The 14775-nt window shown below is 39.0% G+C and overlaps 1 protein-coding gene and 2 long non-coding RNA genes across 4 annotated transcripts in view; 1 reads left to right on the top strand and 2 right to left on the bottom strand.

Moving 5' to 3' along the window:
- LOC113017716 (NACHT, LRR and PYD domains-containing protein 12-like) overlaps positions 1–14775 on the bottom strand; it is a 1242929-nt gene that overhangs the window by 28497 nt on the left and 1199657 nt on the right. The gene's annotated exons all lie outside the window — the stretch shown is intronic.
- On the top strand, positions 300–3906 carry LOC145423992 (uncharacterized). Of its 2 annotated transcripts, XR_013904938.1 has the most exons (7): positions 300–720; positions 847–971; positions 1077–1293; positions 2452–2582; positions 2837–2944; positions 3050–3171; positions 3314–3906. It is a non-coding gene; the product is annotated as an uncharacterized LOC145423992 (long non-coding RNA). The 2 variants fall into 2 exon arrangements; XR_013904937.1 differs by having other exon boundaries at positions 847–1293.
- Positions 5927–7512, bottom strand: LOC113016718 (uncharacterized). Its single transcript, XR_013904959.1, has 3 exons — positions 7450–7512; positions 6966–7023; positions 5927–6413 (listed from the first exon to the last, which is right to left on the bottom strand). It is a non-coding gene; the product is annotated as an uncharacterized LOC113016718 (long non-coding RNA).

The following is a 14775-nucleotide window of genomic DNA, read 5'->3' as shown; positions in this document are numbered from 1 at the left end:
ATAATGGCCGCAGCAAAGAACAAACACGATAAAACACAGAAACTTACAGTCTCATGGACGCACACCGCTAACAGCATTAGAAGGAACGAAAATCCACACGGTGAGTAAACTCTGCTGACTCTTCCCACCTGCAGCTCCGACCGAACTCTCTGCGTCGACGTGTGCGTAGTGATGAGGTAGAATTGTGTCTTCTGATTGGCGAAGAGAATGGGTTGCCTCACCGCTCATTGGCTAAACGGCAGCAGTATGCTGATATCTTACTCCGCAGATGTGGCTCCGTTCATGAGTTCTGCGAACTGGCTGGCCTTTTGTACACAGGGACATTACTGGATATTCTTGTGTAATTGCTACAGATTAATTTATGTTATACTTTGTTATTGCTACAGAAGAATATTTATTTTATTATTTTACATTTACAATTTCTTTTCCTGGGGACCCTGTGACACCCCATTGAAGAGCCGTAGGCTGGATCTCTTAAGATCTCACTGCTGTGTTTGTAAGGCCATGTTACTCCTAAATTTATATCTTGTTCAAAGAGAAGCTATAAAACAAAGTTCTAAGCTAATCGACCTTAGTGTTCTCCTTTTTTAAAAAGAATAGATAAAGAATCGAATCGTTAAACAGAATCGAAAATGGAATCAAATCGTGAAAATCTTATCAATACCCACCCCTATCTGTGACTGGAGAGTCAGATTTTTGTTGAGCTTCACACTTGCAGAGGTAAGTCAGTTTGCAGAGATCCCGCCCACCCTGGCTTTTATGTCCTAGATTTCTTATCTGAAACAGTAATATTTCAGTGACTGCTGCTTATACCACACGTTAATACACGCTACTGATCCCTGATAGGAGAATCATCAATTTTGGCAACAAAGAAGCCTGGTGGATGTTTGTTTACAGTCTGATGATGGGACATCATGCTCTGCATCTTCAAAGTTTGCCTCCTCATTATTATTCATACCCAGTAATGTGAAGTATGCTCATATCTACTATAACTGAACCAACCTGGTGCTCTTCATTTATGGAGGCTGTTGAGTCTGAATGTTGTGTATCTCGTGTTCTCTGGGCTTTGTCCTCAGTCTTTTCGCAGGATCAGAAAACAAAACCAGGAGGCGCGTAAATGTTTCTTCTCCATGATGTTTCTTCAAATGTTTCTTCTGGATGATGATAAGACTGTGACACGGGATGCCACCTTTGGTCTTGTGATGAAGCAAAGGTCAGGAAGAAGTGGGATTAACTGGTACCCACATCTGAGAAGGATGTACAGGGGCACCTGCAGCCAAATCCAAGCTTCAGGTTAGTTGTAGTTGCAGAACGCTATAGACTGAGACAGCTGAGGCATCAAATGTTTGATTAAACGGATGAACAAGAGAAGTTTCTTCCCCATAATTATCACTTCTTTGTCACGGCGGGGTGCGCCGGTGTGTAATGGAAACAGGACCCAAAAGCAGATGAGGACGAGGAGTTGAAGGTTGAACAGAAAAAGTGATCCTTTATTAGATGACGGCAGAAGTAAACCAGGAAACCAAAGTAAACTGACAAGACACTAAGAAACAAAATACTAAACGGTACTGAGACCAAAAACTATAACTATGACTGAGGTGGAAATAAACAGGCTAAGACTATGACTAACGTGGAAATAACAGCCGAAAACTAGACCTATGACTGAGGTGCGGTAAACAGACGACCCGACAATGACATGCAGAAAACAGAGGGCTTAAATACATACATGAGGTGATCAGGGGAAGTGGAGACACATGGGGGAAACAGCTGACTGACATAAACCTAAATGACAGGACCAGGAGGAGGAAAGCTAAATACAATGAACAAAGAACACATGACACTGTCAGAATAAAACGGGAAATACTAAAACTAGACATGACAACACAACTTAACAGACCTAATACGTGAAGAATAATACAAGAACCCAAAACATAGAAAACCAAGGGAACAATAATAAATAACAGCTTAAACTAAAGCTAGATAGGAAATGACACAAAACTAATCACATATCAAAATGAGACAAATACAAAAATGAACTCAGAGCGCTGGGTCAGAGACCCAGCCTGTGACATTCTTAAAATCTGTAGCAACTTCAAGTCTGTCAGCGTGCTGAGCATGCTCAGAATGTGACAATATATTTTTGTTCAATATTTAATTTCTTTCAGTTGCAATTGTTAAATGAAAAAAAAATAAAAAATATATTCTTATAATTTAGCAAACTAATTTATCAAAAAAAATATACATATATCTGTATTAGTTTTAATAAATTAATTTGACACCTGTATTGAAAATACCATATTGTATTCATACAGAATCAGTTTGGTATCATTGTTTGTCTGATTGTTGAAACTAAGAGCTGCTTTGATCTGTTAAGATCTAAAGTATCCAAAGTTGAGCTCTGATGTTTCTTCACCCCTGTGTGTGTGATATGTGATTCCTACATGCTGGCAGAGCAGAGCGGCAGTTTGTGCTCACAGATGGTGACGGTGTGGAGAGACGGTGGTGTTTCCTCAGAAGAACCAGCAGAGTCACTTGCTGACTGATGTTCGTCTGCACTGCACAGAGGAAATCAACTGACCGAGGTTTGTCCAGTGACGTGTTATGAAATGTATATTTTGGTTTTATGCTTACAGTTATGATTTTCTTGACAGAGGCTCTGCAGAGGTTAGACAAAGCAGAGAAAGAATGTGCTTTACATTTTACTGTGATTTATTGAGATATTTGTTGCCTGATGTTCAGCAGGAATGGAGAAATAGAATCAAAGGGAGATGTTTTTGCTGTTTTTGTAATGATGTAAGTAAATCTTCAATATTATTTATTTGCTTGGTTATATTAGGAGTGTTTCTGAGTGAGGGCGGAGGAGTCATCATCCAGGTAAAGTGACGTGGATCAGTGGATACACTTGTCTCCCCTTTAAAGGAGACGATCCAAGTCATCCTTAAATGTTAGTGCTTTCAAATACACAAACATTTTTAAAGGACAAAAATGAACATCCAACTTTGACTGTAATACAAAATAAATCTTTGCATGTGTGTTTTCAAACTCTCAGATGGGCAGCATATCAGTCTTGGACTGTGTAACCTGCCGGAGCAGCACTGAATGACCACCACACATGAGCATGTTCCTGCAACATTCAGCATCTGATCCTTCATCTGTGTGCTTCTGCTTTTGGTAAGTAGAGTTACCCAACTCCAGTATTTCTAAACACATGCCATCCATTTCTGACGGCCTGGTTACTTCCTGTCAGTTACTTTAGAAACCATGTGGTCACCTGACCTAACACTGTTTCTTCTTCTTCCCCTTAATGTTCAAGTGTCACGTGTCAAACAGCTGGAGAGGAAACTACACCAGTGTACTGAGATGTTTCACCAACACGTGCCAGATGCTGTTCCTTCATGGTGACATCACCAGAGACAGCCCCACCCACCTCAGGACCTCGCCATTGATCATGATGATTATAATGATGACAGCGAGCGGAACTAAGACTGTAAAAATCCACGACCAGAATGTTTCTTTCTAATTATGAATGAATACTGAGAGCCTCTTTCTGTGTTTTGTCTGTTTTGGGTTTTTACCTCATTTGTTACTAACAAAGTTCACAAACTCACACAGTTTACATTCTGTATGTTTCCATCTTTACCAGCCACACTCTAACTGCATTTAAGAAAATAATCCTTAGAAATCGTCGTTTTTCTCTTTTGTAATTGATGATAATTCAGTGAATATACTGCGCTGCTTCCTTCTATTGCGTCACACATTGCTTTAAGTTTTTCAGTGTCCAGTTATTTTTTACTGCTGTTTGAATTCTCTGTATGTTTGACCCTGTAGTCTGTTTGATGGACTGCTTGTCTTCCTGTTTGTTACCGCCGCCTGTTTTTTAATAAAGATTTGGATTTCTGACTTCAACACAGCCTCTGCGTGTCCTCCCTTTGTGTCCTCTTCCTCTGTGAATGTGTTGCATGTGTCACAGATTCCTTTTATTAACAGCTTTCCCACAGTGAGTTGCATCAGCATTCATTCACAGCACATTTCAGAAGGATTCAGATTAATACAGTGATCTTACAGTCAGAATGATCCTGACAGAGTGCCACTGTAAATGATCTTTCATCAGGTACATTTTAAAGTTCAGTATTTCAAAGCAGGAGTTATGAAGAATCATGCTGGCATTAGGACTAATAATATGTACTTAAAGTCAAAGTTTTTTAATTATGCTAGAATATTGGAAGACAATCAACTTTTAGTGTTTTCCGCATATTAATTATTCTGAAATAGAGACGGTGACCCTAACTGTACAGAAGCACTAAACAACTGACAATCTAACAGACATCATTGGCCTGAGCTGTCATGCACAGTGAGTCTGATCCTTTGCTGTGAGAGTCTGACAAGCATGTTTCTGGTCAGTTTGGAAGAAATAATATCACAATGTTGATCTTTTTTCCAATATTCCTTCTCTTTTACAATATAAACTGTGATCAAAGGTACTTATGTTCACAGCATGTAATAATACTGACAGTCCAGGGCATTGTGGTCTGTTGAGCTAGGGTTAGGGTTAGCAATTCAGACATATGTAATCAATATTAAACGTCTCTGACGTGGGCCACTGTGTTGGGAAATCCATACCAGGCTGGAAGGAGTCAAGGTAGGTGAGCATCCACGAGAAGACAGCAGATGCATCCTACTAATACTGACAGGACCAGGAGACTCCAGAAACCGAGCATCTTCTCTTCAGTGCCATCCTCTCCTGTCACCCTCTCTGCCCGCAGCTCTTTGAATATGGGGTAGATAAGGGTGCAGAGAAACCCTTATTACTAATTTGTATTATAATTCAATTTTCATGAAATATTCATATTCAGTATCGGTCCTTTTATATTATAACCACGTATCCACCCAGGCTCATGGTGGGGCAGGGCTCTGTCCTGGGATGCTTGAGTACAAGGTAATGTACACCCTGACGAGGTATCCAGTCTGTCAGAATTGTTTTCAATATTTGGTTCAAAAACATGAGTGACAACAAAAATCCAACTAGGATTCTTGCATATGATGAATGAAGTCTGTCTTTGACTGTATTGTCCAGCTGATCCATCAAACCCCCAGCAGGTGAACCTTATTCATGACATAACACGGCAACAATGTAAAAAATGAAACAGCAACAGTCTAAATGTAAAGTGCATTCTAATCTCCTCTTCAATAAATCATATGCAAAGAGTCATTCAGGACTGTAAAACGTGAACTACAGAACCCAGAGTCTTCATCATTAAATCTCTGGTTGCTTCATTTTTCTATCCTATATCAGATACTTTAAGGTTAGGTTAGGTAAACTTGCATTCTCATGGTGAGGCAAAATGCTTTATGTGTGTATGTGCGTGTCATGAACGGCTATGAAAGGCCTATAATTAAAGAACAAAGTGGGGTTTGAGTTCGAGTTGCGGCAGACTGTCACTACTTGTAAGTGGAACGCAGCCTTCCTGCGGCGGACAGCTAATAACAGGAATCGGACGCGGTCCACCCAAGTCCACAGCAACCACCATAGCAACCGCCTAGCATGACCTTAAAAACACATTCTGTCTTCATAACTATCAAAAACATGAAATGATTTGCAAAGTGTGAAAGTGTTACAGCTGCAGAGAGCTATGGCGGCATCTTTGGAAGCTGTTTACATAGCTAATAATATACGATGTAACCATGGAGACAGTCAGTCACGTGAGCTAGCGGTGCATGTTTACTACAGTGAATAAGGTGATTGCGTGCACAGCGTCCACACGCTGCAGAGGGTAAAGACATTACTTCAATATTGTTTTATATTGATGTATATTTGCCTTCTGTTGACCATCACCTCAGGTTCACCATCACAGTTTCAGCAGACAGATGCACACTGTCTAAATATGAACACATTCAAAAACTCATGTCTCAGAAATAAGCACAGCTGTTCATGTTTGTCATTAGAGTTTTATTTGTAAGAAAATTATGAACTTCATATTGTGCATCAAATAAAAGAACATTTCACAACTCTGAGTCAACAGAAACAGGAAACAGAAATGTCTCTAATGTAGACATGTACAGTGTAGTGTAAGCATTAAAAGATCATAAAGGAAACACTAACATTCATGTGAAACTAATTGTAATAAAAAATGAGCAGGTGCTTTATAGATGTAAAAGAAAGAATCTGAAAACAACACTTTTTTGGTCTAAGTGATCAAAGTAGAAAACAGAACTGATGTTCAAGAACAAACCGTAGCTGCACTAATATTACACATCTCCATTGTTGTACTGAACAGACATGTTGCTTTTAAAACCACATGCAGTGTGTGACCGTGACTGTTCACTGAGACCATGAACGCCACTTCGCTGAAGCCTTCGCCTTCTTCTTCTTCTTCTAAATTGGAAGCAGAAGGAGCACGAGCTGCTTTGATCTACTGAAAGGAAAAAGCAGAACATCTGAGCTGAAACCAGTCAGCTGAAATCATTAAGACAGGAACAAATTCAATGCAGTGTCTCACGTATCTTAGCCTGTTACAACTATTGATACAAGCTAAATACGGTTAGCACACAGTGTCAGGGAGCTCCAGTGTGGGAACTAGTGGCTTTAGGTTTGTAGTCATTTAACTTTCATCCATTCATTCATTTAATTCAGGAAGAAGAAATGTCAGGTTGGTGCAGGCTGGTTACATTTGGTCCCATGCTGTCTTTAACTAAATGACTTGGTTCACTTTATGGCTGGGCTGTATGTGGGGTTATATCATGTTATTTGGGCAGGAGTACCTGTCCCCTGTTAGACTTAGAAAGTTTCTCCATAAGTAGAGTTTCTAACTCTTATAGCACATCTGTGGCTGACAGCTTTTTGGTGGCTCTTTTCTCTTTGTGCTGAATATCAACACTGAGATTTCTTAGACTGTAAGCTTTACTTTAGCACAACCAGTTGTAGAAGCTGCCACTCCAAATGTCTTTTGATAACAAGAAAAAAATACCTTTTCAGTCCACGGCCTGAAGTTCTTCTCTGACATCTTCTGCCATCAGCTTTGTCTGCTGGTTTGAAGACAATAAACCACAAAAAAGATGATTTAGTCACTTTGTCTGTGTCATGCAGCTCGAATGTGTCGTGTAACGATGTTGAATAGCCGTCGTTATCCCTCTGCTGTGTCAGTAGGATTGTACTGTACAGCATCTCATTGATATGTGAGGAATGCTAATGTAACACGATAACAGACTTACATCATTAAAACATAAAGGACAGGAGATATTTAGATATTTTTATATTTATATTACATTTTATAGCTGATGGATATTACTAAATAGATAGAATTTACTAAATAGCTGGATGAACATGAAAAATATGTCTATAATAACAAATGACCATGAGAGCCAGTAGAATTAATTCAACTGGACACTCAAACGACGTCCTTAAATGCTCTTTAAGTGGCAGAACAAACGAACAAACACTTAATCGCTTACTTGAGATGAAATCTGCTCAGCTACTTTGAAAACAGCTTCTAACTGGTTCCTCCTTTAACAGGAGGTTTTTCAGACTACATGTAGCTGTCCTCTCTGTCAGCTCACACATTTACATTTATGTCACACTTATTTCTGCTTTCCCATTTTATAATTATTACTTACATTTTGATTAGATACCTTCAGTTTGTAAATGATCAGATTACATAATTGGAATACAATGTATCCAATTCAGGGTTGCGGGAGGATGAAGCCTATCCCAGCTGATACAGGACAAAGACAGGCTGCCAGTTTATTGCAGGGCTAACACGATATGTGTAACAGAAAATCCACTTAAATGTTTGATATTTCTTATAATAAGCATAATTATGACTATTATTTAAAGGTTTCTTTATAAATACATTTTGATTTTTTATAACCTCTAAAATATAAACCTGAGCTGTTAAATTCTGACCTCTGACCTCACTGCAGCTCCCTCTTGGAAGTACGTCTGCTTCTTGTCTACCCCCAGTGTTGACCGCCTGCCCTTGATATCACGTACTGTACCTGAGGAACAGAAAAGGACAAACACTTGCCTTCATTTAAGAAGTACATTCATACAGAGGTAATCTATGGAAACACACTAGTTCACCCTTTGGGAGAAATCAGTTCCTGTGAAACATTTCTGTAAATGAACATCATGTGGAGAATGAATGAAATGAGTTCTTCAGGTGACTCAGCAGTCCCACACTGACAAATGAAATCTAGTTAAACTATTAAGCATATTTGCTCTTCTGAAATCTGTGTTAAACAACAACATAAATTAGTAACAAAAATACAGCTGAGTAGATATTACAAACCACCAGCAGCCATAATGCTAAATTTTAATCTTCAAATGTTTCTGAGCCGTCTTCAACCTGCTTTTAACACATTACAGTCCCACAGTCAGTGCAGCACTGGTGTCAAGCCAGCCTCCAATTCGAGACTTGCAGTCAAGCCAGCCTCCAGTTTGTTTTACGTTCTTTGTGTATTCAAAGTATTACGGGAATGGATGTGGAAACCGGATTTCAAAATAAAAGCCAACTTCGAGTGAATTAACAGATATGTTTTTTTTTGTTTTTTTTCTCTTTTCTACTTTCTTTTCAGAATCAGAATCAGAATCAGAATGGGGTTTATTGCCAAATGTTGAGCAGGTTTACAACATTAGGAAATTGCTGCGGTGCTTCAGTGCAAACATGGTGTCATAAATAACACTTAAATAGACATGGAAAAAATAAAAGTAGGGATAAGAATTAAAAGTGCTACGTGGAAAGATATGTGCATGAGATATACATGAGATATATACATGAGAGTAAGAATTAAGAGTGCTACGTAGAAAGATATATACATGAGTGCATGTGCATTTTCTTTCTATTTTTACTGCACTTTACATACGTCAACATGTCAAACTGTTTGCAATCTATCTAAAAAGAAACCAATTCAAAGCACGGGCATGGAGGACTTCCTGGAAAGTTAGCTGGGAATTTTTTGGCTTCAATTTCACACATATTTGAAGTGCTTTGAGGAAGTTGTGCATTTACTGTCTTTTAAGTAACTCACTCTTGGGATCCGCTTGAATGTATGCTAGTTTCTTTCCTAATTAAATCATGTGAATGTCACCTTGTGGCTTGGTATTCTCAGCAAAACCATGAAGGTAGGTGTTGTGGAAAGGACAGAGCAGCATTATAAACAGTAGGTGCTGTAAAAGGTGGTGTTTGGCAGGTGAGTCAGTGGCTCCTAATATAGAGCCAAGTAGTAGTTGTGGGTGTTAAGTGTTAGAGGTGTGACTGGACTTTTTTTTTTTGTTTTTTTTTTGCCTGTCCCGTTTGGCTCTTTTGCCATCAGAATTATTGTCTAAAGGCAAAGAAAGATGCCCAACGGATTTACTTTACCAAATTGACCATCCCAGCCTTGCCGTAATGGTCCATTTGATTCACCTTTTATTGTTTATTTTATTTTCACTTGCTGAATACGGGACAGACTTGACTGGGGGAATGAAGGGGAGAAAGAAAGAGGGAAAGAGAAACAGCTGAGAAGAGGGACGGGGGAGAAGGGCAAAAAAACAAAAACCAACAGAATGGGCAGAAAAAGAAAAAAAATGCATCTAATTAACAATTAACAGATATGTTAAGAACATAATAACATATAATTTAGGCTTTTTATTTTTATTTTACAAACTCTAATGAACGATCTATATGACACAGCCTTGTACCCTAATTGTGCCCTGTCACTATCAAGGCAATCTTAGTTTGGATTTCAAAGTAAAAGCCCTGTGAATCTTCATTTTTGAACTACTCTTTCAATGACTTCATAATGCTCTGAAAAGCAAAAGTCGTATTTCCAAATACTATTTGAACTTTGTATCAACACTTTCCAACCGCAGTCTTTTTCACAGTGATACCATATCAATATCAAGTCAGTCTGATTTTGCTTTTCATAGTAATGGCCCTTTGAAATTGCCGATATTTGACTTAATCTTCTAACGATTCAAAATGCTCTAAAATGAAAAATTCTTGTTTCCACAGGGTAATTCCACTTTAGATCAACAGTATACAACCCCACAGTGATACCATATCAATATCAAGTAATTCTGATTTTGCTTTCAAAAATAAAAGCCCTTTCAAATTGTCCATAATTGACCTAACTTTTAGTGATTTCAAAATGCTCTAAAATGGAAAGTTCCTGTTTCCACAGGGTAATTCCACCTTAGAATTATTCTGAAATGTTTTTTTATTCTTTCTGTTACTCACATTTATGTTTTGATGTGCAATGGTGTTAGTTTGAATGACATCTCCAAGGCCCTTTAATTTATAATTGTCTTTTTGGTTTTTTCTTTTTAATTTGTTTGTCAAGTATTCACCACATTTAAAACCCACAAAAAAAAGACAATAGTTAACTTTAAAATTAGTACAGAGGTGGACAATAAACTCAGCTGTGGTGTCTTTCGTCTTATGCAGTCAGAGAGATTATTGAATGTTTGGGTGGATGTATTTTCCTCTGTGGTGGGTTACGATGTGCGCCCACCACCCAAGGCTCCGTGGGGCTTGGTGGTGGTGCTAATGTAGGCCCCCGTCCGGATGGGCCTCTGTGGCTTCCAGGGGTGCCTACTTGGGTCAGCGGGGGACCTGGCCCCACGAGAGAGTACTTTGCCTTCACTTCACTTCCCTCCCCTCCTCATCCCCACTCCATCACACCGCCACACATGCAGGGCTTTGGCGTACAGTTGTTTCACTGAGGTGGGTGTGAGACATTCCTGCTGTGTCCCCTTCCGACCACCTGTACCTCAATTTTATTCCACAATCTATACATCAACATCACTTGTGCTGGGCATGCTGAATGGCGTCCAAGGGATGGTCTGTGTATTCAACCTCTCCTAAGTTGCCGGTGCCCACGTCTCAATTTTAAATACATGTAGATGGTAATGTTTCTTGGCAGGGGCCGTGCTGACACCAATATTTATTCTCTACTGTTACTTATACTTATCTAGGTTGTGGATGTGATACTTGCTGTTGTGTACTGTGTTATATTTTTGCTTGTTTTCTTTTCTGTTTTTTTCTTCCAGTAGGTAATCCAATGGAATTTACTGTCTTGTGTCACCGTCCCACATCCCCTCTGTTTTTCCCCATCTTTTGAACGTCTCTTGTCTAAGTCTTAATATTTCCTATCAACCACTTATGTGTATTCCTTTGATAATAACTGCAAATTTAAATTTTACAATAAAATGATTGAATAAATAGAGATATTTTAAAATTTTAATCAAGTGGAGCAATATTGCAAAGCCATAATGGTCCACTTGAAAAAAACAAAATCTGTTGGAGAGCCTATACCGCCCACTACTGGACATGCGAGCTTTGAGTGTCTGACTCTGTCGACATTCCAAAAACTAGAGGTGAAAACATGTCATTTTGAACATAAAAGTCTTGTGCAGAAAAAATGCCGAAGAAGGAGAAGGGGTGAGTTCGTTTTTTAAGTATAAACTTTAAATATTAACTTTTAAAATTTGCTAACAAAGTAGTTCATCTCCAATTACATGTAATTGAGTAATCAAGTCTTGTAGCTAGGGATGGGTACCGGTGTCCGGTGCCATAAACGGTAGTAACCAGACCGAAAAGCAGCGCACATTTCGGTGCTTTATTTCGGTGCTTTTTTTTCCTGAGCTGTGATACACTTCTAGCCAATCATTTTATGTTTCTGAGGATAGTAGGCGGGTCCAGGTACGTACGTTCTTTTAGAGCAGAGCTACAGATTAAAAATGCCCAAGATGAAGCGGTCAAAAGTCTGGCTGTACTTCACAGCAAAATATGCAAACTCAGCAGCCTGCAACAAGTGCTTTAAGCTGATACTGTGATACTGTCAAAGGAGGTAACACCTCGAATCTGATGAAACACCTGGCGACGCATAGCGTTTTTTTTTTAAAGCCGAGAAATGCGCCATATTTGATAACTTGCTGCGAGACCTCACACCGAGCGCATCTACTGCGGGTGTGGTGCCTGTTATCAGACCCGGATTTAGCAACATCCCCAAAAACCCGAAGAGGAGAGTCCTGGCCCCTAGCCCTGCCAGTGTAGCAGAAATGATGAGGATGATGATGCAGCAGCAGCCGTTCTTCTCTGCGTGAGTAGCGTAATGTTGTTCGTGTGTAATTTACTTTGAGTAGGCTAACCACGTTATTACATTAATGCATGTAAGGTGAACTAGCAAACATCATCATAGCTACATGCGGCTGTCTTCGTGTTTGATGGCAGATACTCCCTTCACCCTGGCCAAAAAGGCTAAAATGACCAAAGAAAAAGTGGAAAACAGCTAAACATGAGAGGTTTTTGGACAAAGTTTGTGTTTTTTCCATTGTTTAAGCACTGCTTCCAGCCAAGAGTGATACCATATATGCCCCATAGCTGTAGAAAAGGCTAACATTGTTATCTTTTTACAAAAAACCAGCTGAACATGAGAGGTTTTTGGACCAATTTTGTGTTCTCCATTCTTTAAGCACCGTTTGAGCACCGGCACCGTTTCAAAAGTACCGATTTGGCACCGGTATTGGATAAAACCTAAACGATACCCATCCCTACTTGTAGCCTAGCCTAAGATATTAGCTAGTCTATTTCTGATTGTAAAAATGTCTTTTTTCTTAAAATTACATTTATTTCACCATATTATTACTGGGGTTTTTTTTCGATAACAGGCTTCGCTATGAGCAAAAACAAAAAAAGATTTGCGCACAGGACTCAGGCAAAGTTGTAGCATACGGCAGAAATTAATTAACACGTGTTCTATAACAGGCACATCTGTTGCTAACAGGCAATGGCTTTTTAACATCAAGTGCTGCACATTTTCTTCAGGGGCATTGCATTTCACAAAAACATGTTCAAATAGTACTTGAATAGAAACAAAGTTGATAGTTTTGTAATTAGTGGCACCGATTTAAAATTGTTCTCAATTCATTGAGAATATTATACATATTCTTTATAAAATGTTATGATTTCAATGATATAAATGACAATGTAATGATTTCTTTTTTACACTTAGAGTCTACCGCTTCTGCTTATTTGGGGTATGTATTTTTTTCTTCTTTTCTTTCATATACATTTTCCATGAAAAATAAAACTGAAAATGCTATATCTTCTGTTTTAGAACAAAAATAAAACGATTACAATCAATGAAATTATTGAAACTGTGGAACAGCTGAAAAAACATGGCATCCAACTTGTAATGTATGTATGTTTGCCGATCACGCTTCAACTGAGTTGTCCTCGGTCAGAAGGAATGGTACTCCACAGTGATGTAGTTCAAATAACTTTACTAAAGAGGTGGCAGATGACATCAACAGGATGTACAGCGTTGGTAGGGAGGCATTACAGTATTCACATGCAGGTAACGGGGGTGTGAGTGTGTATATGGGTATGTGTGTGTGTGTGGTCATCTGTAAACAGAAAGAACAAACATTTGTATTAACCACTATGGATAGCAGTGTACCCCTTATACAGTACTGTGGGTTTCCAGCGTAATGTTATACAATCTGCCATAACCTCATGGCCACTAGATGGCACCCTAAGACCATAAATGAATTTCTGGCTTGTATATACATTGGCAAACCAGACCTCTGCAGATTGCAACGATTCAGAGAATAAACATAGTAAATAGTTACATCCACCTACAACCACAATGCTTGACAGTAAGTCGTATATGGAATGAAATATGGGCTGAACACAAGGCTGCCTGTAGTAGGCCAAACAAAACGCATCTTAGCGATAGCAATGGGACTAGCCTCTTAGCGATAGCAACGAGACTAGCCTCTTAGCGATAGCAACGGGACTAGCCTCTTAGCGATAGCAAATTACACAGATAAAGTCAACAAGCCTCACTCTCATCTTACAATACTCACATGGTAAGCACGCACGCAGTATTAACTCACACCGAATGCACGTTAATACGTTACTCCTCCGACACACCTCTCATCTGTGCAGCGCTGCGCTGAACACGTTCCCAACCGGAAGTACAGATACCGAGGTGCATCATGGGTAACGTAGTATAAACCAGCTACAGTGAACAAGCGGACTTTTAACACAACTGGAGGACCATGCACTTCATAAAGAAGGCCCCTGAGGTCAAGTTTGCCTGACACTTGGTATTCAGAATAATCAAAATAACCGCTACAGAATTTGTGATGCATTTCGTCAGGTTAGTTCTTTTCACTTATTTAAAAAAATATATATTGTATTGAATTATTTAGTTAAAATCAAATTTATTAAAAATGTATGCCTGTTCTCTACAGAACTTGTCTATACCAGTCAAAGGGGATTCAGATAATGGACAAAAGCCACCAGAGCAGGTTCCATAAATAAAATTCTATGTGTTTGATATCAAATATGTTGGTATACCAAATTTTAGTCAATGTGTTACTGTTGAAATTATCCCTAAAATTAATATTGTTACGGGTAATGTCATTTTCAACAGGAAGAACTATCAGCTGCCGCTTCTCTGTCACCGGACATCTCCTCGCAGGAAGATGGACAGCTGTCTCCTGCGCAGGTCAGTCTGTCTGTACTATCATAATTTCTCCTTAACACTTCCATGTAATTACACTAAAGTTACACCTCTCAACTCATGTAATAGCAACCAGAAGAACTATCAGCTGCCGCTTCTCTGTCACCGGACATCTCCTTGCAGGAGGATGGACAGCTGTCTCCTGAGCAGGTCAGTCATTAAAAATGCTTTCACATAAGTTATGATTGGCGCTAGGATCATTGTTTAAATGACCACTTTATATTACATAAAAAATATTTTTAAAAACACAATATACAATTAAATAAA

Source organism: Astatotilapia calliptera, chromosome 23 (genome assembly GCF_964374335.1).
Source record: "Astatotilapia calliptera chromosome 23, fAstCal68.1, whole genome shotgun sequence".
Lineage (NCBI taxonomy): Eukaryota > Metazoa > Chordata > Actinopteri > Cichliformes > Cichlidae > Astatotilapia > Astatotilapia calliptera.
Note: the sequence above shows the minus strand (reverse complement) of the source record. Positions and strands in the feature narration are given on the sequence as shown.